The sequence below is a fragment of the Mesoplodon bidens genome, assembly GCF_964165515.1.
Source record: "Mesoplodon bidens genome assembly, chromosome: 16".
Taxonomy (NCBI): domain Eukaryota; kingdom Metazoa; phylum Chordata; class Mammalia; order Artiodactyla; family Ziphiidae; genus Mesoplodon; species Mesoplodon bidens.
In genome coordinates this window covers 6,555,326-6,581,862 of record NC_138173.1, presented here as the reverse complement: position 1 = coordinate 6,581,862, position 26,537 = coordinate 6,555,326, and the positions used below count along the sequence as shown (strand labels likewise).

Sequence of the window (26,537 nt, the reverse complement as noted above, 5' to 3'; positions counted from 1 at the left end):
GTCCATGTGAGTGGCACCCTAGGACCACATGCCATTCACTTGGTAAGTGTACATGGTGCCTCTGACCACCCAAATGTCTCCATGTGTACCCGTGCTGCTACAGAAAGCAATTCCCAAGTAGCACAGACAGGGCTTTATGCAAGCCCCCCAAAGGTATGTCAGAACTGGACGAAGAGTAGTCATATTCATCAGTTCAAATACCTCCGATGAAAGGGTTCATGTATATTCGCACAATCAAACCAAACACAAAGGAATCAGGTAGCAGTATATGAATTTTTTTTTTGGAAAGACAGAGAGGCATGTCATTTGAGAACGGAATTCTAGAGCCAGTCTGATTGGGTTCAAATCCTATTTCACTACTTATCAGCTGTGTAACCTGGACAAACTATTTCACCTCTCTATGCCTCAGTTTCTTCATCTATAAAATGGGGATAAAGCAGAACTGAACCCAGAGCTGGGATGAGGATTGAATGAGGCGAAACATATAAAGTAGCTAGAACAGGGCCTGGCAATAGTAACCACTATTTAACTATTCAGATTTGGTGTTAGTATTATTGGGTAAGAAAATCAAAGCAGGAAGAGATTAAATAACTTGTCATGGGTTTCAGAATTAGTCAGTGATTTATTCCAGAATGAAAATGAAAGCTCTTGGTTTACAAGAGTTTCCCTGAGACCACGTTTTACATTCCAACTTTTTGAAAAGGTAAAACCTACGACTTGAAGTAACACTTAGGTCTGAAAAGCAAACTCCCATGCACTTCATGGCTTTGATGATGACACAGGTCATCCCTAACGGGCCACCTGGGCTGACATTTACTGGCTGCCTCTCCTCGTGGGGAGGGGCACAGCCAGTGGACAAACAAGTCCAGGGTACGTTATCAGCCGTCGACGAGACTTCAAATCCTAGAGGAGAATCATTCTCAAAAAGCTCTTGCGTCTTGGCCGGGTGAGGCGCCTACTGTTTTCATTCATGTTTTTTAAATATCAGCCAATCCCCAGTGCGTTCAGCTCGCACCTTGGAAAATCATCTCATTCATTTCAGTGCAAACAGTGTCCCTTCCTGGCGTCCCAAGGGAGCCAGGCTTATTTCCACAATGTGAAGTGGGACAGCTAGAAATCAGAAAAGGTCCGGGTGTGTTAACCAGCGGATGCTTTTTATCTATTTCAAATTTGAAACAAGGGTCCAGGGAGATTTGATCACTGATTTTGATGCAGATTACAGCTCTTAGATAATGGAAAACAACATGCACAGGAAAGCAGCTCTTCCCTGGCACCTCCATCTAGTGCACGAGAAAAGTGCAGTCTTGCCTAGAGCACTGCACACGGGCCATGCACACACTGCCCAGCTGTTCCAAAATCGTCCAGAACACCCTCCTCTTGGACTGTTCTCCAGGGGCTGCGTTAACAGCAGCTAACTAACTCCCCTCTCTTAAGAAATGAGATCGGGAGATGGCACTGAGCAAAATTTAAATTTGTAGAGTAAAAAATCCAGATAAACCAGAAGTCTAAATAAGCCAGGAACAGGTATGCTGGGTAAGACAATCTGTGTAAAAGGGCCAAAACCCAAATGGGTCACATGACATCATCTCTGAGTGACATTAGCATTTTCACCCACAGTTCTCATTACTGTTGCATTGAGCTAGAAAATGAGGAAAAAGCACCCAAACCCTGTTTCTCAACAGCTTAATAAGGATGCATATGTTCTTTTTTTTTTTTTTTTGCGGTCCGCGGGCTTCTCACTGTTGTGGCCTCTCCCGTTGCGGAGCACAGGCTCCAGATGCGCAGGCTCAGCGGCCATGGCTCATGGGCCCAGCCGCTCCACGGCATGTGGGATCTTCCCGGACTGGGGCACGAACCCGTGTCTCCTGCATCGGCAGGCGGACTCTCAACCACTGCGCCACCAGGGAAGCCCCAAATGTTCTATTTTTAAACCAACGAACATCTGTGATTTTCAAATGTCTTCATCATAAATGTAATTAGTGTAATATCCTGGATCAAACATAGAGTATGGTATCTAAAAAGAAGGAATAACATTATTTTCAGTCTAATAGCATCACCTGTTCTAACTTACTGCTTTATTATAACAGTCAAATAAAAAATGATGTCTTATGGAAGCAGAGAAATCCGAATCAATCTCTCTTCAAGATAAATATGAGGAAACTAAGGCTTGGAGAGTTTATACAGCTTATCTGAGGCCAAATCCTGCCAAGGGCTGAAGCCAGACCCCTGCTTATTCTAAACAAGAAAGACCTGGGTACCGGGAAATAAGGTCAATGGTTAGTGCTGCTTCCTGACTTACAGCAGCACTGTAAGTGCTGGTGGTCAGGTCCCTACAGGTTCGTCGAGTCCTGTAGCTGAAAGTGAGAGAGGGGTGATGTGTGCACACTTACCGGTCGGGTCACACCAGGAAGTGTTGTCTACCTGAAGTCCTTCCTCCACCAAAACCCCAATGCCACATGTTTGTGACAGTCGGTGAGCACCCTGATGAGTGAATTTCCCTACCTGGCAGCAATACTCCCCAGCTCACGGCTCACCTACTGGGACTTCCTCTGACTGTGGCTTCCCCCCCACACAGGCAGAAGTGACAGAGCAGTGTCAAGTCACTCTGGGGGGCGGGGAGACACCGCATCCTGAAAGAACACTTTCATGTGTTCTGTGGTTGTTGGTTGAAATGTTACCACCAGTTAAGTGACGGGGAACACCAAAATACATAATCAGGACAGGACGTTTTAAGTTTGAGTGAAAGGGTAGAATAGGAGAAGAGTGGGAAACAGCACCATGGTTTAGAATTAAAGGGTGGTCCTGTTTCTTGCTAAAATGACCATTTCCACTTAATGTTTATTCACATGGTTAAGTTATTGTGTGGTGCCCTAGCAACTAAGATTTTCCCATTTCTAAACCTCTCTTTAGAAAAACAAAACCAAAACCATGTGCATTTGTCACTAAAATTTATTTTAGCAATAAATCCTGTGCCAACAAAGTTGCTGAAATAAGGATGACAGAGAAAGGAAAAATTGTTAAGTGGACATTTAAAGCCTCATTAAAACTGAGTTTACGAAATGCTGGTCCTGATCTGAGGGAGACACTAGAGCACCTAGGGCCCGGGAGCACCTGGTCTGGGCCTCTGAGTGTGTGTCCATCAGTTTCTCTTTGAGTGTATCATTTTGGATATTGGTAAAATGAAATGCTCAGAGAAAAGCAAACTGCTTCTGCTTGCTAGACAGTCAATAAATTGTCACAGAACACAGATGAATTCACTCTGGGGACAATAATTTGTGCCCCAATCAAGAGTAAGAAAAGGTAAATGTTTTGCAGGAAAAAAAAAAAAAAAGGAAAGGGACAACCCAAGGAGAGCTGAGGCAAGTCAAAGAAGACGTGACCTTCAGAGAAGGAGACAGACTTCTCTCCAGGCTGCTTGGACCACGGTTAGAGGGCAGAGCAGGACCCAGTTCTGAAATCCCTGGTGTGCTTCCCTCGGCCCAGCAGACAGGCCTGGCTGCGCAGAGTCCATGACATAGAAGTAACTTAATTACTATTTTAAAAATTGTGCAGAAAGAGTTCCAGGTAGTAAAATGCAAGACCAAGCAAACTCAACGTGAGCCCACATTGACAAGGCTTTCTCCAGGGATGGCGGGAAGTTTGAAAGGGAACAAGGAGCTGGTGACAAAGACTTCTGTGCTCATGGGGACACTGCCCGAGGTTCCCTGGGCACCCTCGACCACTGCCAACCCACAAAGCAGGTGTTGAACACATCACATTCACTCAAATTGAGAATGACGAAAGCCTCTGCATTTTTAACCCGCCCCACTCGCAGGCGGCTCTCACAAGGAGTCATCCTCCAACCATTCCCAGGGCTCATCTTCCCTTCCTAAAGCCAGGCCAGTGGGGAGGGGTCCTGGGATCGTTAACTGTTAACACAGCCAGGTGAACTGTGCCACCAAACTGAACGTGGGTCCACTTGCCCAAGGAGCAGCAAAGCCAGTCTACTGACACCAGGGTGTGATGAAGGAAAGTACAGCACTTGTTGTAGAGCCAAGCAAGGAGAACGGGCAGCCAGTGCTTAAAAGCCCTAAAATCCCTGACAGCTTTCAGGGAAGAGTTTTCAATGACAGGGTGAGGGAGACAGTCACAGGGTGTGTGATCAGCTCATGCTCAATTCTCTGAATGGTTGGTGGTGAGGTAACAGGGAGGTGTTTTGGGAAACTCAACCTTCTGGTTCCAACTGGTCTGGGGTTTGGGTGTTGGTGGTCAGCATGCAGTTACTTCTTCCACCTGGTGGGAGTTTTAGTATCTGAAAAACAACTCAAGAATATGGCTCAGGATATTATCTATAAGCCCTTGAGGAGGAACTAAAGGTCCCTGACTTTGTTTTATGGCTAAACTATTATTATTTTGTCTTGCTTGACTGCTTTCCTTTGTTTCTGCATTTTTTAAACTTTCTGATTAAATGTGTTCTTTGGAACTCAGGGAAGGCCTAGGAGGCTAAAGCTTTTTTACAAATAAGAGACAGGGGGCATGGGGGGTTCTGCCCCTGGGAAGGCCCTGCAGGGTCCTGCTCGGTTTCAACTGGACCCTAATCCCAGACCCTGCAGGCAACACCCTGCAGGATTACCCCAGAAGGACACAGGGAAAATGCCAGTTCGTCAACACTAATGCAGGGCTGGTATGCTTTTTTCAGCTCCATCAGGGAACTTCTATCAGAAAACCTTAGTGGCTCTGTCGAATGTTAAATTTATAGAAATATGGGATCAGGTAACAACCCTGGCAGCTTAGATTAACTGTGCACTTCTTAAGAGCAGGAGCCCTGCCTTCTCACATGGTACTGTGGGTGCCCAGGACACGTCTGCTAAGGGAACTATTAAAGGAGCAGATGCAACCACACGGCCACTTAGGAAACTCCTGGGTGTCAGCCCTGCTCCCAGAGCCCCCAGGTGAAGCACAGCTGTCCCTTACTGGGGTGCATATTGAAGGCTGAGCACTTTCAGTATGACTTAATGCACTAGTTACTTTCCGTAAATATTTTAATTACATGAAGAATACCTATATTAATAACAACAGAAAAACACATCTTTGCTGCATTCTTATAAATACATTAAATGGGGGCAACTGTCAAATGGTCTCAGTTTTCTCCCCTGTAAAATAAGGTGTTAAAGTTAAACCTGCAACATCTTAAACACTCCAGGGTTTCATATGGAAAATACAACACAGCTCTGAGTAAACAGCATAGACATCAGTGATGTCCTCGGGTTGATGGAGGCAGTGATGGCAGCTGTGCCACCTGATCCAGAGTGAGCAAGACCTGAAACTTAAAATTTAAGTGAGAAGTGTTGACTCCGTTAGTGTTGACTCCGTGCTTCCACTGCAGGGGGCCCGGGTTCGATGCCTGGTCGGGTAACTAAGATCCTGCAAGCTGTGCAGTATGACCGAAAAAAAAAAATTAAAAAATAAAATTTAAGTGAGAAAAAGCTATGACACATTTATGTGTCATCAGCAATCACAGAAAGAAGAATGACACGCTTTTTCAATACAATCACCCTCCTAAAAGGACCTTTTGAAGATTAAGGAGCAAAAATTGGGTGAGTTACTAGGTCAGAACAATCTAGAATTCATTGGGTCCCATACAGCCTGCATCTCAAACCCAGACAGTCCCTGTCTGTGTCATGTTTTGGTGATGCCTATCTGCTCAGACAGAGACCAAAGAAAGAAGCATCCTTTGAGATAAAATGCAAACTGCAGGGTGGACACAGGGGAGGAAAATCAAGATAATGACACTTGGTGGCCCTGAATGACAGTGAAAAAGAGAGAAAAGAAATGTCTGCTTTCCAATTCTAATTAACTTAGGAAACAAGTCAGAACACGTAGCCAAGAACAGTACTCATTGAAAAGAGACGTTACTAAAAAAATTTAAAAGACTATAAACTGCACTCCTCCTTAAAATGGAACATCATCTTTATGAATGAAGTGTGCATCTTAAATTGGAAACATTTTCGGTCAATAAAATAAACAAATTTTCCTTCAGAGAAGGAAAGCCAAATTACACATTTGTGTACAAAAACCTGAAAAAGAGCTAAGTATTGTGTTTCTTTACAAAGTATCATATGTACCAATTAGAAACATTTAATGTAGATAACAGGCTTTGCAGAAGGTTAATCAGAGCCTAGGATTAGAGACCAAGTTGGAAAAAAATTTTTTAACATACTTGTACCTTTATGCCGTGAATACATGAGAGGTCTTTCAATTAAAATTAGCTTAATGATCTCAAAAAACCCTCAGAAACCAAAACCTACCATCAGATGTTTTTCTCCTTTAACTCAACAGTAAAACAAGGTAAAAATAAATAAATAAAAGTATGGTTGGATATTAATCAGGGAAATCCAGTCAAGGAAAATCTAAATTTATATTACAGAAATCAAAAAGACAGGACACTCAGTACTTGGAGAAAAAAAATTCAAAGTCTTAGGGTTTGAAGAACCGTATATAACTACATATTGAAATATACTCCTGCTTAAATGGTTTGCTTTTTGATGGTACTCAGGTCAGATCAATGCCAAAAGCAACTAAGGAGGCAAACTCAATGCGAGTTTAAACCAAATGTCACCTCTGGGGGTTGTGTGTCTGCAGGGGAGAGACCCACTCATTTATGCCATTCAGAGCAGCAACTCAACTACTCCAAGATTTGTAGAAACTTTCATTAAGCACTGCTACAAATTTTGAGAAGTAGCTGTATTGTTTTTACTTGTTTATTCTCAGGACAAATCATAACCTATGTGCAACCATGTAACCAAGTCGAATTTTTTTTTTTTTTTTTTTTGCGGTACACGGGCCTCTCACTGTTGTACCCTCTCCCGTTGTGGAGCACAGGCTCCAGATGCGCAGGCTCAGCGGCCATGGCTCACGGGCCCAGCCGCTCTGCGGCATGAGGGATCTTCCTGGACCGGGGCACGAACCCGTGTCCCCTGCATCGGCAGGCGGACTCTCAATCACTGCGCCACCAAGGAAGCCCCCAAGTCGAATTTTTTAAGTTGTGCAAATTTTGAAAAAAAAAAAAAAACCAACCAACCTAATCAAAGAGGTTAATGTGTGCTGTTGGGAAGCGCACTAAGTCACATCAGAAGTCACAGTGCGAGATTTCTATCGTAGGAATGAGCACTGCAGATAAAAGACTAAGTCTTGATTTCAAAGAGAACATAAAACTTCTGCCTGAACCTGGGTCTCTACTGCTAAACACAATGGTTAGACTGTTCACTGCCACAAAGCAGTGATGCTAATAGCGCAGAATGTTTTCCTCCCAAGTTAGCTGAGAAAAGATAGAGCAAAGAACATTGACAAAACCCTCAGAGAGGTGGGTCTGAGTCAATATCAGGGATGCCCCACCACGGATCGGAACGGAGAGGCACATTGCGCCCTCCCCTGGGTGTGTCACGTATGGAGAGGGGCATCTATCAGAATACAAGTCAGCAGAGAAACGGCAGGGGTGGCATTACTGCTCCAGCCTCCTTACTGCTGGTAGCTGGACTTCTCATCAGGACCTCGGAAGAAGCCCAGGCCACTGCTCGGGAGCTGCCGAGAGAGAGAGCAGGGACTGATGGGGCCTCAGTCAAGGTCTTTCTCCTAAGCAGGCAGGAGGCGGGGGTAGGGGAGAGGGCAGATGGGGAAGGAGGGGGGTGGGGAGGGAGGGCAGAAAGAAAGAAGAGACAGTCTCCAGCCCACCAGCATCCTAAGCTCAGGACAGGACACGTGCTAGTTCCACTGCATTCAGAAACACACAGAATATCACCCCCGCCCCCACGGAAACGTCTCTATTTACAGTTTAAACTGTATCACAGTAACACTTGAGGTAAATTGAAAAGTCATCATATTCTCAGCATCCTAACAAAGCAGTTTCTGTGCTCCGATCAATCCCCTTGCCACTCCCAGCTTCACTGAGCAAGCCGATGTCAGGCACAGGTGCGAAGATAACAAGGCAGGTCTCCACTTCCAGAAGGGCTCAAAAACCTTTGCTTTCTGAGGTGACTCAGCGTCACCTGAATTATGTTCTCTTTTCTTTAAAAGATATTCTTAAGCCAAGTAATAGCACTTGTTTCAAGTGTACAGAAAGCAAACGTGTAAAACAAATGGTAAGCAATTCTCTAATACACCATGGCTCAATGTTTTTTGGGTTCAAAGTACAGGGAAAAGAATGTCAAAGTGTTTCCTACAAGCATCATTTAATTTAGATAGAGTAGAATCAAATGTTATTAGATTTCCATTGGCTTCCCTTTTTATAGTCTTGGAAGAACCATATAGCATGGCTGATAAAACATTAGTATTCTTCACATTTAAGAGTGATGGAAGAAAGGCACCATCTAAAGAGAGAAACCAAAACAACTACACGTATGTATCATGATCACAGGCAGGTGCTAATGGATTCTAATGCTATTCAACATCTATCATCTTCATTCTTAAGTTACTTTTAAAATTTCATATAAACCCCCAAAACACTGCCCTTTATTTATTTTTATTTATTTATTTATATTTTTGTGGTACATGGGCCTCTCACTGTTGTGGCCTCCCCCATTGTGGAGCACAGACTCCGGACGCGCAGGCTCAGCGGCCATGGCTCACGGGCCCAGCTGCTCTGCGGCATGTGGGATCCTCGCAGACCGGGGCACGAACCCGTGTCCCCTGCATCAGCAGGCGGACTCTCAACAACTGCGCCACCAGGGAAGCCCACTGCCCTTTATATTTAAAAGATAAGAATATTGCTAAGAATAAAAGGATTATGGGAGTATGTAACTCTTAACTACTCACTCCAATGGCCAATCACAACCAAAACATTTATGAATTAACTTTTGTGACCAAAGTGTAGACAATGGTCTAATAAACTAAGGTTGAGATTTTAGTTAATAACATAACTTGAGGGCTTCCCTGGTGGCGCAGTGGTTGAGAGTCCGCCTGCCGATGCAGGGGACACAGGTTCGTGCCCCGGTCCGGGAGGATCCCACGTGCCGTGGAGCAGCTGGGCCCGTGAGCCATGGCCGCTGAGCCTACGCGTCCGGAGCCTGTGCTCCGCAATGGGAGAGGCCACAGCAGTGAGAGGCCCGCGTACCGCAAGAAAAAAAAAACACATAACTTGTTAATACATGCACTGCCTGGTTGACAAGCTGAACGGACAGCCGTTTGGGCCCACCTCTACCCTTAGATGTTCGCCACACTTGGGGTCACAACGTCTGCCCTGTTCTGATCACATCTGCTGACAATGTTGTTGCTCTTTTACCTTATCACTGAGGACTGCCACAGGCGGAGGGTGCTGTGCGCCCAGCACCGCCTATTTCACACGCACCCCCTCATTTAATGCTTATAGTAACCACGAGAGATAGATATTATCACGTCTGTTCTGCAGAAGCTGATAGAACAGGAGCTACTAACATGTATTCACCATTCCCCACGCGCCACTCTGCACAGCAACTCATCCTCAGTGCTTGCGACGATCCCACGATGTGGGCACTGCTAGCATCCTGATGTGGCAAGTGGAGAAACCGAGGCACGGACAGTGAACAGCTTTCCAGCATCACGTACCTGACACACGGCCCAGTCCAGACGCGGACCCAGAGCCTCCTGTCACCAAAGCCACCAGCCCCAGGGAGTCTGGCTGTGTCCCACCTATGAGAAGAGCTCCAACAGCAGGCAGGAAGGGGCAAGGGGTGGGTTGGCCAGAGCTGGACTCCCCCACACCCACAAGCCAACTCGTAAATCTGGCTGGGACCGTCCCCCCAAGTTTCCCCGGAAAAACTCACTGTAAGGAAAACATGCCTGCCTCAAAGCGGGCACAGCTCCACTGTCCCTGGAGCTTCTGAGCAGCGTGCAAGGTGTCCCAGGATAAAGAGTCCTGGTCTGCACGATACCCTATGTCCACCCAACGCGCATCCATCGCTTAGCTCCCACGGCCCACCAGGTGCCGGACCTCCCCAGGCTCTGAGTTATTGAGCAGAACAGGCCATGCATTTCAGCAGAAGTGCACGTGTTTCACAGACCGGGGGGGCGCTCTGGGGACAGCAAGGGGACAGGCGGAAGCCAGGCCAGCCTCAGCCAGGCCTGCAGGCACAGAGCTGGCAGGGACGGCCCTTTTCAGAGGTGGTCCCTCCCATTCCTTGAACAGTGACCCCGCAGGGCAGACTCCACAAACGTTTGCTGAGTGAATACATGCAAATAAGGGGGAGGAGGGAGGGGGTACACAGGAGAGAAACGGTGGGAAAATGAGGGAGGGGGACACCCGAATTCCGCTCAACAAATAACGGGTTGTTGTTACTTTATGATCATCAGATGTATACACGAATGTAATAATATACTTTTTAACATGTAATTACCTTTGATTTCCCTGTCAGGCCGTAGAGCCTTGTTAACTTCCAAGTGAAGACTCAGAAAGAACAGGAGAGGTGCCCTGGATGTCCCGTTGGAGATGGCTAAAATAAAAGAGCACAGAGTGTTATTATCATTCTGGAGAAGAGAAGTGATGAATTTTTCAAGTATCCTTAAAAAGAAACCGATTTTCACTGAGTAACAGGGACAGGGTATTTCCTAACATACCTGGGAAAAAACTGGGTCCAAAGCTTCTGTGCACTATAGCTGCTCTAGTAAACTTTAAATCGATTCAGAGAGAAGACAAAAATCAACTATAAGGTAGGCCATGTGTGTGCATTTAATGGAAAACAACCAAACGAGCCTGTGGGCTGCCACTAGCCCGGAGACCCCGGCAAGCCTCCACCTCACTCCAAACTCCACATCCCCAGTGCAGCAGGGCATCCTTCCAATTCACAAAACCGTGCAGGAAATGATGCAGCCCCCTCACAAGCAACTGCACAACTGCAGTGGCAAAGAATATATTGTTTGTATTGCAGAAACTTTGTTCATGTTTGCAAGGGAATAAAATGTTACAAGTCAGCATTTTCTCTTATCATGTCCTCCAAATGCAGTTCCTACCCGAGCTCACAGAAACGTGCCTTGTTGTCCCGACTTTCTTTCTCCTGAAGCAAGGACAGCCCTGGGAGGTGACACTGCCCTACTCTTTGAGTATTTCATTTTTAGGAAGGAAATAATTAACATTGACTGGACACATACTCAGGTCCAGAAACAATGTGACTCCACTTTACAAAGGGGGCAAGAAACTGAGGTTTTTTGAAGAAGGTAGTGTCCCCAGGTCTGAGTGACACGTAGGTGTTCTCACTCTATTTGGCGATACTTGGATGAATCATGAAAGTGAATGTTACCTGGACATCTGGCAACTCAAGGAAAATATGTTGGAAAACTTAACGTGTTCTCCGCTAGCATCTGCTTTCATTGGATGCCACGAGCCCAGATAACAACATCTTTTTCTACTTCACAGTGCGAGCCAGCAGACAGGGATGGGAGTTGCTCTGACTGCAATAGTTACGTGTTTTGTTGAGATTTACTCATGTTTTGCATGGGTGTAGGAGTAACCAACAGTACAATTTTTAAGGAGGCACTTGGGACTTCAACAGATGACGCCTGAGAACCCCTTCATTAAGGTCACCGCCAGCTTCCCAACCATCATTAGCTCCTTTCTGGAGAGATGTGTAATGAACAGTGTGCCAGGAGTTTATGAGTAAGGCTGCAAATCTTGACCTAGATTTTGAATAGCTTCAAAAAAATAAAAAGCAAGCCTGAAAATGTCTATTTAAATAACAACTAAGACTGATATTTCCCGCTCTCATGTTTAAAACTTTCAAAGTAATCTACTTTCTCTTATTACCTAACAATGTCCAGCAAGAACATAAAGCCAGAATTCGTACTAAATTAAAATGAAATATAAACTCCAAGTTCTACGGCTCTTTTTGATTGTTTACTGCCTGCAATTTAAGATTGTATTTTATTTGCCTGCTGAAATATATGGCATTCCAGGAATTCAAATGAATAACATCATAGACATTTATAAGGACATTAATTTTAATCCAAAATATCTCTGGGCCCCATTTAAGTTGATTGTGACCCATAATAACAAAGTAACAGTTTTGTATTTTACTACCTTGAAAACAGTATTTTTTGTTTTGTCCTAAAATTGTATGAAAAATTCCTTTTCATCTTTATCATTATTTTTGTCTTTTCCTTCTCATACTTTGGAAGAGACAAAGTAACAAAGCGCTGAACTTTTACCCTAACAATTCAGAGACAGAAAAGTTACACAGTTATGATTGGGATGGGGAATAACACCATATATGAAGAACTTCAGGACTGGAATTATCTTCAAAGTTGTCATGTGACCTCAAAGCCATCCTAATAGAAATAATTCATAGCACATATTCTTTCAGTTGACTCATTTCAGAGCTGAAATGAAATGAAACCCCAGAGTGGTCAAGTGACCTCTCCAAAATCACACAGCGAAGCTGGTCCTAGATCTCAGATCTGCTGGGTGCCAATCCAGTGCTCTATTAGATCATAGTTTCCATATATAACTTCTTAAGAGCTCATAATTTCATCTATCTTTCTACACATCCATTATCCTACACAGCATGGACCCCCCTTGATGAACCAACTCAACTTTATATTAATACAAGACGTGGCTCAAAATGATCAAGAAATTACCCTGCCTTTGGCTCTATGGAAACAGCTAGGTTAAACCATTAAGGCCCATGAGAAATCTGAAACCAAATTTGGGATTCTCTCAGGATATCTAACCTAGAAACATCTACTCTACAAATAGATTTACCCCATCTTATTCATAGCCAAATCATAATCATAGCTTCGTTACAATACATGTTTTCAAGTGGATTTTATAGATAGCTCTCAAGCAAAATGTAGGTATTCTACAGCTTACATTAGCAGTTTCTAAAGTAAGGATTTCAAGATAATTTACTATTAGATCCATCAGTTTAGACAGACTCTTATTCTCTAAAACTCTGGAATCATTCAGGAGCCCTGAATTTACCCAGATCAGCAGCTTATCATCACCAACAGTCACTTGTTGACTCCCCAATAATTTACAGTGTACAGTGGTAGGTGCAAGGGAACCGAAAAGCACGGAAGGATGTCCTTGCCTACTACAGGCTGCCGACTGTGGTCAATTAAGGGGCCTTCACAGTGTCACGGGAGTCAAGGCTTACACATGATGGAAGCACACGTGTGAGAATACGTTTAGAGAGGCAGTTAGTACCTTCACATGTGGTTTTCCCAGAGATTATGAGTTGACAGAATCAGTAAAAAGTACATGTAGCAAAGCAGGCAAGAGAAATTAAAATAGGCCAACAGATGACAAGAGATTTCCCTCTACACGCCCAAAAGAAGAAAGAAAAATGGTGCAGGAAACAAAATATCCATTAAAAAGATTCCTTTCCTGAAAATATGTCAGCAACAAAATACCTCTCTTACAATTTTTCGTATTAACTCATTAATGGTATTAAAACTCAGTGCCCCAAAACGACGTCATGAAAAAAAAGACAATCTAAATGAACACTTTCAACAAAGAAAACAAACAAATGCCAAGTAAGCACAAGGGCTCATCAACATAATTAGTCAGTAGGGAAATGCAAAATAAAACCTTAATGAGGTGCCACTGTATACGTAGTAGAATGGCTAAATTTAAAAGGGCAAAAACATCAGGTGATGGCATGGATCTGGAGCAACTGGGAGCCTCATTATAATGCTGGCGGAAAATTCAAAATGTTGCAGGCACTTTGAAAAATAATTTGGCAGTTTCTTGTAAAGTTAAACATACACTTACCATACGATCCAGCAATTCCACTCCTACGTGTTTACCCAAGAGAAATGTAAAGATACAAATTCCACTCAAAGACTTGTACAAGAATGTTCACAGGAGTCTTATTTATAATGCCCCAAACTTGGAAGAACTAAAATGTCCATCGACTGGTGAATGGCTAAACAAATTGTGGTGTATGGCACAGGGGCTGTACTTAGTAATACAAATATTACTGAACTACCGATGATACAACAAATAAGTGAATCTCAAAAACATTATACTATGGGAAAGAAGCCAAACGCAAAAGACTAAATACATAAATCCACTTATAGGTAATTTTAGAGAAGGCAAACTATAGCACTAGAAAGCAGATCAATTGTTGCCAGGGGTCAGGGTGGCAGTAAAGGCTGACTGCAAAGAGGCATAACAGACCACACTGGGGAATGGAAAGGTTCTATTTCATGACTGTAGTGGTGAGTAATGATTGTGCTTATTTGTGAAAATTCACTGAATTATTCATTAAAATTAGTTAACTTAATGCATTATATACCTCAACAAAACTGATTAAAAACAAACAAAATGAAATTCAGTGCCACCATCATTTAATTTGAAAATCATTAACTTTATCAATAAGATCTGAAACTCCTTCAGTATCTTCAAATACTTAACCAGGATTAGAGCAATCGGTGATGGCTAAGTAACTGGACACCACCAAGAGAGAAAAGGAAAAACCGAGAGTCAATAATACTGCTTACAGGAAAACTAAACTATCCCCTTGTTCTACAACTTCCTACAACCTCTTGGTTGTGGGCTTTTAATAGATTCCCAAAAAGTGGCCTTATAACGATTAGTCTAAGATAAACCTCCTCAATGTAAAAGGATAACTTTCTTAAAACGATTGATGATCCATGGAGGGTATAAGAGATAGAAGAACAACCAAGAAATGTGTAGAAAAAAAACAAGTGTGGAAACTTAAATAAATGTGGGCCAGATTATAAATCAACTCTAAAACTATTCTTTAAAGCTCTTTGATACATTAATTGGGAAATACTTCTTAAACATCTACAAGACTATCTCCTAGTGCACTGGACATGCTTAGATATGATGTAAATAAAGATATAAAACAGGCTTATCACAATTACAGCTAATCCGAGGTTTAAAATGACTAAAATGTTATATAAAAGAATCATGACTCCAAACGTGTGACAATGGAAAAATTTCCTAACACTAATGTCAAATATAAGTCAAAAAAACCCAAATCGCATTCATTCAACAACTATTTCCTGAAGGGCTACCATGTATTAGTCACTAAGCTAGATGGAAAAAGGCACCAGGATTAAGTAGGAAAGAGCCCTTGACCTTACAAAGTTCATCATCCAAAAAATGTAAGTAATGCACTCCACGGAAGTTATGAACTAATCAGTCTGGAAAAGACCTACCAGTTTATTTTTCAGCTCTTAGCTACAGCATAAATACTAGTGAAGTTACAGGCTGAACGAAGAGAAGTATTGAATTCAGTGCAAATATACACAAGTACTACTCCGCTCTAAACTGGTTGGCTGGTGTAGGGGTGTGGGTAATGTTCTATTGTGCTCTGGACGTACTCCTCACAAGCCCCCTTCCGAAGGCCAGCTTAGGTGCCTGAATCTTCTGTAGTGTTGCCACCCACCCCAGAACCCCACCACATGTCTAAGACGATGCCTGAGCCTGGAACTACCCAGTACCCATGACACAATCCAGGCTGGTAAGAGTGTTGAGGACTCCCAGACCTTGACAACTGAGGCTCAAACAGTTAGGGAGGGGACCTAGAAATATTTCAATTAACTGAGGAAGTGCCTGGTTGGGGGGATGGGTGGAAGGTAGACCGTCCTATAGGAGAAGAGACATCATTCTGAGTGGCAGGAGTTACAGAGGCAAATGTGGTTCATGATCAAAGCATTCCAGCCTTGAACAACCTCAAATCTGAACAGAGTGCCTCCTAAGGTAGGGAGACCCGGCAGCAGCAAGTTTGCTGAACTGAAAATGTAGCCACACTCTCGTCCTCATATTTCATCATAATGAGGCACCTGGATCGTTACCAGCACCTCCCAACCCGTCTCCCAAAGCCCAGATGGTCAGCCTTCCACGTGGCAGCAAAAATGATCTTTTTATATCGGATTATGACCATGCCCTGCCATCCTCCCACCCCTGCCCACTCCCTCAGTGGCTCTCCATCACCCCTGCTCAGCCTCAGCAGCTCAGACCATCCCTCCTTCGAGAAGCATCTCCTCGACCTCTCCATGCTTTCACCACTTTGTCCTCTCCATGGCCATGGTGCCTCACCCAACTGCATGCAAACATTCACCCCAGGTAGAAAGATTAGTCAAGGCTGTATCTCCTTGATAAACCATAAACCCCGCCTGGTTATCTCAATCCCTAAGACTTAAACCCTAGGCTCCCAGGATGTGACACTTCATAGGTATTTCTGAATGAGTCAGCGATTCTAAGGTAATCCAGTTCTGCATGTCCTGTCTGATCTTATACCCATTGGCAGCGCATCAATGTGGGTTATTCCGCTGGTATAGAATAAGTCAGGGCCAATGTTCCATCATCTTGAGGCTACAGAAGATGGAGATGGGCACCTCTCTAAGGAATCCAGGCAGCCTTAGTTGGGATACAACAGTGGAACCAAAGTGATTACCTGACGGATTCTCTTGAGTATTCTTCCATTGGCTGGGTTCAATCCTGCTTTCACACCTTCAGTAACCATGTGACCTTGAGTAAGTAAACCTCTCAAAGCCCAGATTTCCTGGTCTGAAAATGGAGATAACTATCGCCCTTACCTCAAAGGGTCACTGCAAAGATTAAATGCCAGTGTATTACAGAGCAGTTAGCAAAGGAATCAGTACATGGCGCTCACCTCACTAAATGGGGGCTGATCGCTAAGCAACCTCTTTCTGCCCACTTTTCGTCAACAATGGAAATAATACCTACTTCGGAGTAAGGTGTTTCAGCAAAAATGTGTAAAAACGCCAGGCACAGAGGAGTCACTTGATTATGAATCACTGATTTTGAAACATTCTAGAAATTTACCTTTTACTTCCAAAAAGGCAGGGTTATACAACTAGAGACATCTTCTTGAGGTTCAAACTAAAACGACCACAATCACCTCACTATCATGCTCTTCACATGCTGTGAATTCACCTTGAAAAGAGGACTTTTATGTGCTCCAATAATTCATTTATTTGGACTGAGTTGAAACAGATCCTCTATTTCTCTAGGCTTTTTTTTTTTTTTTAAAAAGAAGTATACTGAAAAGTTTCATTAAATTCACTCAGACGTATCCCATCACTTTTGTTCATTGATTCTTTAGACACAATAACACTTAGCAAACCCACATATATCCAAGACAGAAATTTCTGAAGAATGTCATAATGGAAAAACCTGTAAAACACTTACGTCAGTGCCATGATTTTTTTATTTTCAAGGATAAATGCACCTGGTTCTAAATAATACATTTTTTAAAAAGAGTGTTGCACACCTCAAATGTTCATTTTTAACACTCTTCAAAATGGGACTCTGACACACAGCTTATCATACAAATACATGGTTTATTTTTAAATTTTGGATTATATTGTACATACTGGGTTTTTTATTTTATTTATTTTTGGCAGTGTTGGGTCTTCGTTGCTGCGTGCGGGCTTTCTCTAGTTGCAGCAAGCAGGGTCTACTCTTCATTGCAGTGCACAGGCTTTCCATTGCAGTGGCTTCTCTTTGTTGCAGAGCACAGGCTCTAGGCGCGCGGGCTTCAGTAGTTGTGGCACGTGGGCTCAGCAGTTGTGGCTCGAGGGCTCTAGAGTGCAGGCTCAGTAGTTGTGGAGCACGGGCTTAGTTGCTCCGTGGCACATGGGACCTTCCTGGGCCAGGGCTTGAACCCGTGTCCCCTGCATTGGCAGGCGGACTCTTAAGCACTGCACCACCAGAGAAGCACCAAATACATGTTTTTAAACCTAGTATGGTATTAACTGGTTACAACCCGATTACGAGTATTGTCATTTTCCAGGGTTTTAATGATTCTGAGTCAGTAGCTGGAAATAATATCTCATTTAGAAAAGATTAGTAAAATAACAAAGCAAACAGAGTTTATAGTGGTTCCTGACTAAACACCAGCAGCAGCTGGGTGGGACTGTTATTTAGATGCAGGAACCTGAACGTAAACAAGAGTGATCTTGCCATACTCTGTGGGACTAGTATAGAACAGAGGAGCTTCCTTCCTTAAACATTTTCAAACTTGCACAACACCAGAGATTTCCCAAATCCAAACTATATTAAGAGAGATTTTCTGTTTGGTCAGCACGGTTCTTCCAAAGTCACTGTACTTCTCATACCATTTACAGAAACAAACTCAAATTGGATTAAAGACCTAAATGCAAGACCGGACACCATAAAACTCCTGGAAGAAACTCTAAGCAGCACACTCACTGACATGAGTTGTAGCAATACGTTTTGATCTGTCTCCTTGGGCAAAGGAAACAAAAGCAAAACTAAACAAATGAGACCTAATCAAATTTAAAAGCTTTTGCATAGCAAAGGAAACCACCAAAAAACCAAAAAAGACAACTTCCTGAATGGGAGATAATATTTGCAAATGATAGTCTGATAAGGGGTTAATATCCAAAATATATAAATAGCTCATACAACTCAATATCAAAATAACAGACAACCCAATTAAACAGTGGGTAGAGGATGTGAATAAACATTTTTCCAAAGAAGACATACAGATGGTCAACAGGTACATGAAAAGGTGCTCAACAGCACTGATCAACAGGGAAAGACAAAGCAAAACCACAATGAGATACCACCTCACACCTGTCAGAGTGGCTACCATCAAACAGACCATAAATAACAAATGTTGGTGAGGATGTGGAAAAAAGGGAACCCTTGTGCACTGCTGGTGGGAATGTAAACTGGTGCAGCCATTATGGAAAACAGTATGGAGGTTGCTCAAAAAACTAAAAAAGCAAAGTTACTATTCTTCTTTACCCAGCAGACACCATTGTACAAAACATGTATTTTCTAGTTACTCAAATTTTTATGTGCAAAATCCCTTACTAACCTACATTATGAAAAATATTTCTTTCAAGAAAAAAAACATAGGAATAAGGAACTCATTACAACCTAAGGCAGAAAGCATTTATCTTATCTGGAGGCTGATCTTTAATTTTTTTTTCAATTTTTCTATTGTGCTAAATACATATAATACAAAATTTACCATCTTAACCTTTTTTTTTTTTTTTTTTTTTTTTTGCAGTATGCCGGACTCTCACTGCTGTGGCCTCTCCCGTTGCGGAGCACAGGCTCCGGACGCGCAGGCTCAGCGGCCATGGCTCACGGGCCCAGCCGCTCCGTGGCATGTGGGATATTCCCAGACCAGGGCATGAACCCGAGTCCCCTGCATCGGCAGGCGGACTCTCAACCACTGCGCCACCAGGGAAGCCCAACCATTTTTAAGTGTACAGTTCAGTGGTATTAAATACATCACAGTGCTATACAACTATCACCACCATCCATTTCCAGAACACTTTTTTTTTTTTTTTTTTGCTGTACGCGGGCCTCTCACTGTTGTGGCCTCTCCCATTGCGGAGCACAGGCTCTGGACGCGCAGGCCCAGCGGCCACGGCTTACGGACCCAGCCGCTCCGTGGCATGTGGGACCTTCCCGGACCAGGGCACGAAGCCACGTCCGCTGCATCAGCAGGCGGACTCTCAACCACTGCGCCACCAGGGAAGCCCTCCAGAACACTTTTTATCTTGCAGAACTGAAACTCTAGACCCATTAAACAATAACTCCCCATTCCCTCTCCCCCAGCCCCTGGCAACCACCATTCTAATTTCTGTCTCCATGAATTTGCCTAAGTATTTCATATTAGTGGAATCATATGGTATGTCTTTTTGTGACTGGCTTATTTCACTTAGCATAAAGTCTTCAAGGTTCATCCATGTTGTAGCATGGGTCAGAATTTCTTTCCTTTTTAAGGTTAAATATTATTGCATCATGTGTATCGACCACATTTTGATTAGTCATTCATCCTTTGGTGGACACTTGAGTTGCCTCCATATTTTAGCTATTGTGAATAATGCTGCTATGAATGTGGGTGTACAAATATTTCTTCAAGACCCTGCTTTAGATTCTTTTGGGTATATACCCAGCAGTGGCATTACTGGGTCATATGATAATTCTACTTCTATAAATTATATTTTTTAAATGACTATCTATTAAATAAGTCACTATGTTCCTTGAAAAACAAAAATAGAAATTATGTAATATTATTTAATAACCCTAGAATATCTTGCCAAGAAATTTTGTCAACAAATTTCTGTTTTTCTGCTATGATTATAAACTGGCAATTTTCCATCCTCCTGGGCATCTCTAAATACCAAATAAGAGAGAGCGTTGATGAGATTAAAGTCTCCTCTTTTTTTTTCTTAAAATATTAGTCTCCATGGTATAGTCAGTGTTGGACTATAGGGGCTCCAAGTATCACTTAAGCTGTTTGAAAGACAGTTTATGCTCATTGAGCACATGAGCACAGCTTTCCTACATTATTTTTTGGTCCTCAAGAGAACAAACCTGTTTCACAACCCTGAGGTTTGGGGCTCTCCTGTCTAGGTGAGAAATGTAACTGGTGTCCCCTTCAAGTGCTTTCCAGAGCAGGTGGCAATGATTTCAGGCCGAAGCTTCTCTGCTTTTAGCTTTCTCTAAACACAAAGCTATTCATCTCATTAACAAGCAAGTGGAGAACAGTGCCAACATCAGCACTGGTATCTTCTGCTCTCCTACAAAAATTCAGCATAATAGCAATAAAATGTAACACAATCTATGGGGTGCTTTTTTGTGAACACTTAAGCAGGGCTTTATTGAGGCATCCTGGTTTATAGTATTACACACTTTTAGTCTGGGAAAATACATATAACATAAAATTTGCCATTGTAACCATTTTTAAGGATACAGTTCAGTGGCATTAGGTACCTTCACACTGCTGTGTGACCATCACATCCGTCTCCAGAGCCCTTCATCTCGAAAAACGGAAATTCTGTACCGGTTAAGCATTAACTTCCCTTTCCCCTCTCCCCCAGCCCCTAGCAACCACCACTCTACTTTCTGCCCCTAGGAACTGGACTCTTCTAAGTACCTCCTGAAAGCGGGATGGTACAGTAATGGTCCTTCTGTGACCTGCTCACTCCAGTCAGCACCATATCATCCGGGTTCATCCGTGGGGTAGCAGGTGTCTAATGGGCACCGCTCTACTTTTCAGGTCACAGGAAAACAGCTTCAGGATAGAAACGTGGAGCCAGGTGCTCTTCACCTGTGAAGCCCTAAGAATGGAAGGGCGAAATATGCACCACTGTGGTGAGGACAAGAAGAGCCTGACTGCAAAGGCCTCCTCCAGAACGACGAGTGTCGCCAGCCCTGCAGAAGGTTGCTGTCAGCCCCCTTCTCCCTGGTGCAACCCTCAAACCTTCAGCGCTGCCCCCCAGCATGTGAGCAAGGGGAGGTGTGAGCCAGGCTACTGGCACGCCTGTAAAATAAGTCAGGGTGAAGTTTCACCGAGGACCGAACGTTTCATCTTCAGTGTCTGCTATAGGCTACCTTTAGGGCTTTGAGAAATGAATGTCAATAGGAAGCACTGGCAGGGAAAGAGGGACGCTATGAGTAAACATCAAATTAATGGCCCCGTTACATTTAAGGCAGTTCTGCTATCTTAATGGCACTACTAAATGGCATGGTAAGAAATACGGCTTGCTCCATAAAATAGGGCATTTAGTATATGATCGTTTGTGGCATTTTTTGGCTGTTTGGCTCTTTTATGTAACCCTTACTTTTCTAACTAAATTGTATGTTTCACAGTCTTTGAAGTCTTTTATGTCCATCATGTTCTACTCTCAAATCAATGCCCAAAATAAAGTAGGTGTTAGATTAAAATATTATGGGTTGATCAAAAGGGATTGATAGGACAATGTAAAACATAGAAAATAAATTGATTAATCATCAAATAAAGTGGTTAAACCAGGTAGTATTTATATCTTGGTGGTTAAAGGTATACTTGTTCTGGGGGCTTCCCTGGTGGCGCAGTGGTTGAGAGTCCGCCTGCCGATGCAGGGGACGTGGGTGCGTGCCCCAGTCCAGGAAGATCCCACATGCCGCGGAGCGGCTGGGCCCGTGAGCCATGGCCGCTGAGCCTGCGCATCCAGAGCCTGTGCTCCGCAATGGGAGAGGCCACAACAGTGAGAGGCCCGCGCACCGCAAAAAAAAAAAAAAAAAAAGGTATACTTGTTCTGAATTAAATGACAATACATTTAACACCACTGACTTGGAACCTGAAACATGGTAAATAATCCATTACCTTTAAACCATTAGTAGTAGGACCGTTATTGCAATGGACTGAATGTGTTCCCCCCAAATTAATATGTTAAAATCCTAAGCCCCAATGTGATGGTACTGGCATGTGATTAGGTCGTGAGGATGGAGCCCTCAGGAATGGGATTAGTGCCCTTATACAAGAGACCCCAGAGAGCTTCCTTGCCCCTTCTGCCAATAAAGGACTCAGAAACAAGATTGTTGTCTATGAACGAGGAAGCCAGACTTCATGATACATGGAATCTTCCTGCACCTTGATCTTGGACTTCCCGGTTGCCAGAACTGTGAGAAGTAAATGTCTGCTGGGCAAGCCACCCAGTCTGGGGAGCCACCCAAAGAGACCACGACAGCTATGAATGCACTTTATGCCCATATGTTTAACTCTTCCTGTTCTCTGACCTACATTTGATTAGGCAATTTCATAACTGAAAAGGAGTTTGTCTCGGGGCAAGTCCTAGAGAACAATGCTTGATTTTATTTTTTATTCCCTTTCAGATATCCTGTTCTGTTGGCAGTTATCAGTAACCAGTGGTGGCCCATTAGAATAACACAGATATCACAAATTTTAGTCTTGAGAAAAGGAAAAATTAGAAGAATGTCACTCAATACATTCAATTGGGTACTGATCTTCTGCCACTGCTCTCCATGGGCCAACCCAGGGCCACAGGGCAAGGGAACTCACTGATGGACTTCATACTTTCAGGCATTTACAGCCATAAAAGGAAATTGAGTTATTTGTAGTGAGGTGGCTGGACCTAAAGTCTATCATACACAATGAAGTAAGTCAGAAAGAGAAAAACAAACACCATATGCTAACACATATATATGGAATCTGAAAAAAAAAAGGTTCTGAAGAACCTAGAGGCAGGACAGGAATAAAGAAACAGACATAGAGAATGGACTTGAGGACACAGGGAGGGGGAAAGGTAAGCTGGGACAAAGTGAGAGAGTGGCATGGACATATATACACTACCAAACATAAAATAGATAGCTAGTGGGAAGCAGCTGCATAGCACAGGGAGATCAGCTTGGTGATTTGTGACCACCTAGAGGGGTGGGATAGGGAGGGTGGGAGGGAGACGCAAGAGGGAGGATCTATGGGGATATATGTATACGTATAACTGATTCACTTTGTTATAAAGCAGAAACTAACATACCCCTGTAAAGCAATTATACTCCAATAAAGATGTTAAAAAAAAATGCATGTACAACTTCCATTTCCAGTTAAGATACAGGGCACATGAAAGGCCTTTGATCTCATGGTAACAAGAAATTTCACCTGGACAAAATGAAAACATACTTTTCTATGAGCCTAGGAAAGAGGAATAAATACAAAGGAGCCTTAATGATCCTAATTTCAACAAGAAAAAAGGCCTGTGCAGGTGAGCTGAAAGCCCATGGAGGTTCCATATCTGAGGGCTGTGCCCTGCCAGCCTGGATCAGGGGAGGAGGAGCCCTCAGAGAGACTCGGCAGGTACGGGAGGGACAGACAAGCCTGACACAACAGTGGGAACTGGTAGAAGAGACTGGAATCTGCAAGAACAACAAGTGAAAAGCAAAACACCTTTCCTAGAAAGTCTGCCCCAACCCCCAAAATTATCTGAGAAAGTAACGGTATAAAGTTTAGAAAACAGAAAGAAATCACACAGCCTATACATTCTTATGATGCTTCCATCTCTGAAACCAAAGGCAAATCAAAAATAGCTAAAACTGTAGTCCTACCCTCTCCAAGCTGAAATACTGACAAAGATGAAAAAGGCAGATTAGGTGAACTCAAACTAGTTAGAAGTGTAACTCTGACTTTAGCTCGATTCTGAGGGATCTGAATGTCCACATCTCACTCCACCCTTGCACTCTCCGACAAGTGAAACAAAATATTATACTTCAATCTAGTACATTATTCACAACCCCGGTCATACAATTTTTAAAATTACAAAACATATAAGTAAATAGGAAACTGTGATCGATGATTAAGAATTAACACAGTTAATGAGAACAGAATCTCAGATGACCCCATTAATGAAATTAATAGTTAGTACTTTAAAAGGACTATAATAAATATGTTAAAGGATTTATAGGAAAATAAGTATATAATGGGAAAAGAGATTGATTATTTTAGGATACAAAAGAAACTCTAACATAGAACTAAATAAAAATCTAGGAGTAAAAATACAATATTTGAAATTAAAAATGTACTGGATAGACTTGCTAATTGGACATTGCAAAAGAACAAGTCAGTAACCTTACATTTTCCAAATTAAACAGAGAAAAAGAACAGGAAAAAACGAACTAAGTATCAGTGACTTGGGAATTAGTATCATTTATTGTGATTAAAAATATGGTAATTAGAGAAGAGGAAAGAGAACAAGAGGATTAAAAATATTTGAAGAAATGTGAATAAAATGTACCAAATTTGATAAAATCATCCCACCAACCCAAGAAGCTCAATGAATCCCAGGTAAATACAAGGAAAACCAGACCTAGGTACATCATAGTCTAATTGCTGAAAATAAAACATAGAAAGAAAAAACTTTTAAAAAGTGGCGGGGGTGGGGGAAGACACACTAGGAACAAATATAATGATGGCCAACTTCTCATCAGGGACAAGGGAAGCAGAATGCAACAGCATAGTTAAAATGCGAAGAGGAAAAAAACAGCTACCATCCTAGAATCCTATATGTGGCAGAATTACCCCCCAAAAATGAAGGCAAATTAAAGAAGTTTCCTGTTAAATGAAAGCTGAACACTTTGTTACTAGCAGACCCACATTACAATAAATGATTGAAAAAGTTCTTCAGGTTGAAGGGAAATAGTACCAAATAGAAAAACTCACATATACAGGAAGGAATGAAGAACACAGAAATGATAAATGTGGGGATAAATGTAAAAAGGTATCTTTTTTAAAAAAAAAGGTAATTGGCTGTAAAGCAAAGCATAATAATATATTGTGGAGTTTATAGCATATGTAGAAGTAAAATATATAACAACAGCACAAAGTATGGGAAGAAAGTAAATGGAAATACATAGTAGCAATATTCTTAGATTAAATGTTAAGTAGTAATATTAATTCAGTGTAGACAATGATTTTACATGTTTGTATAAATATCCCTTGAGCAGCCAGTAAAATATAAAACCAAACCTTGGCTAAAAAGCCAAGGAGGTAAAATAAAATACTAAAAAATACTTGATTAATTCAAAATGAGGCAGGAAAGAAGAAAAAAACACATCAGACAAACAGAATACAAATAACAAGAGAGCAGACTTAAAATCAGCCACATCAATAATTATATTAAATGTAAATGGAGAAAATCCTCAATTAAAAGGGAGAGTTTGTCAAGACTGGATAAAAAAGCAACATCTAACTATATGCAATTTATAAGAAACATCCTTTAAGTGTAAAAACCAGGTAAGTCAAAACTAAAAGAATACAACATATATATATGTTTATAAAATATAGTAATACGATATATACTATATCATGCTATATATCATGGTGCATGACTGTGTGTATATCCATAGGTATCTGTGTCTATATATCTAGAGATACACAGATAGATATAGATAGATATCATGCACCACGAATCATAAAAACTGGTATGGCTACATTACGATCAGAAAAAGTAGACTCCAAGACAAGAAGTCTCCCCAGAGATAAGGAGGGCACGTTACATAATGATGAGTCAATTCAACGCAAAGACATTAAGATTTCTAAATGTATATGCACCTAATATAGAACCTCAAACTAAATAAAGCAAAAATTTACAGAACTAAGGAGAGAAATAGACAAATCCACCATCATAGTTGGATAGCTGGAGATTTTCAGCTCTTCATACAATGACTGATAGAAGTAGACAAAAAAAATTGATAAGGATATAACAAATATGAATATATTGGTTTGAGCATTTAAAAACATAATAATTAACTAGTGTTCTTTTCTAAATAAACTTGAAATACAGAGCAATCCTTAACACCAAAGTACCTTTTTAAAATAATTCTTAGGAATTTACTCTTTACGGTTTTCTCTAGTTCTAAGGAAACCCAGGACATTAATACTGGTCTGGGCTCTTGTTTTCAGGTATTTCTCAGCTTTTGGTTCCAGTATACGTATCAAATACCTCATTAGCACCTTTCAGCTATTCACTCAAATGAAATATCAAATCAAACCAAACGACAAATACCAAATCAAATCAATTATCAAAAATCAAATGGTGTGTTGCTTTCCACGATACTGAAGCTTATGGGTATCTTCTTTCACAATTTATGTTTTAGAAACTTTGGAAATCTTTTAGAAGAAAATACTCCTGTAATGTCACTCAGAATTTTCCCAATAAACCCTTTGGTCTCCATGCCTCTCAACCCATATATAACCTCCCCTCTCCCCCAATTCTCCCACCCACACTGAGACAAAGTCCCAGCCTAAAGCAAAGCTAGGCTCTCAACTCCACCAATT

The 26,537-nt window shown here is 42.1% G+C and overlaps 1 protein-coding gene across 8 annotated transcripts in view; it reads right to left on the bottom strand.

The window, feature by feature from the left end:
- Positions 1-26,537, bottom strand: part of FAM110B (family with sequence similarity 110 member B) — a 130,411-nt gene that overhangs the window by 86,345 nt on the left and 17,529 nt on the right. For all 8 annotated transcript variants that reach the window (XM_081258878.1, XM_081258877.1, XM_081258879.1 and 5 more), the window contains exon 2: positions 10,347-10,442. The gene's annotated coding sequence lies outside the window, so the exon portion shown is untranslated. The remainder of the gene's footprint in view (positions 1-10,346; positions 10,443-26,537) is intronic.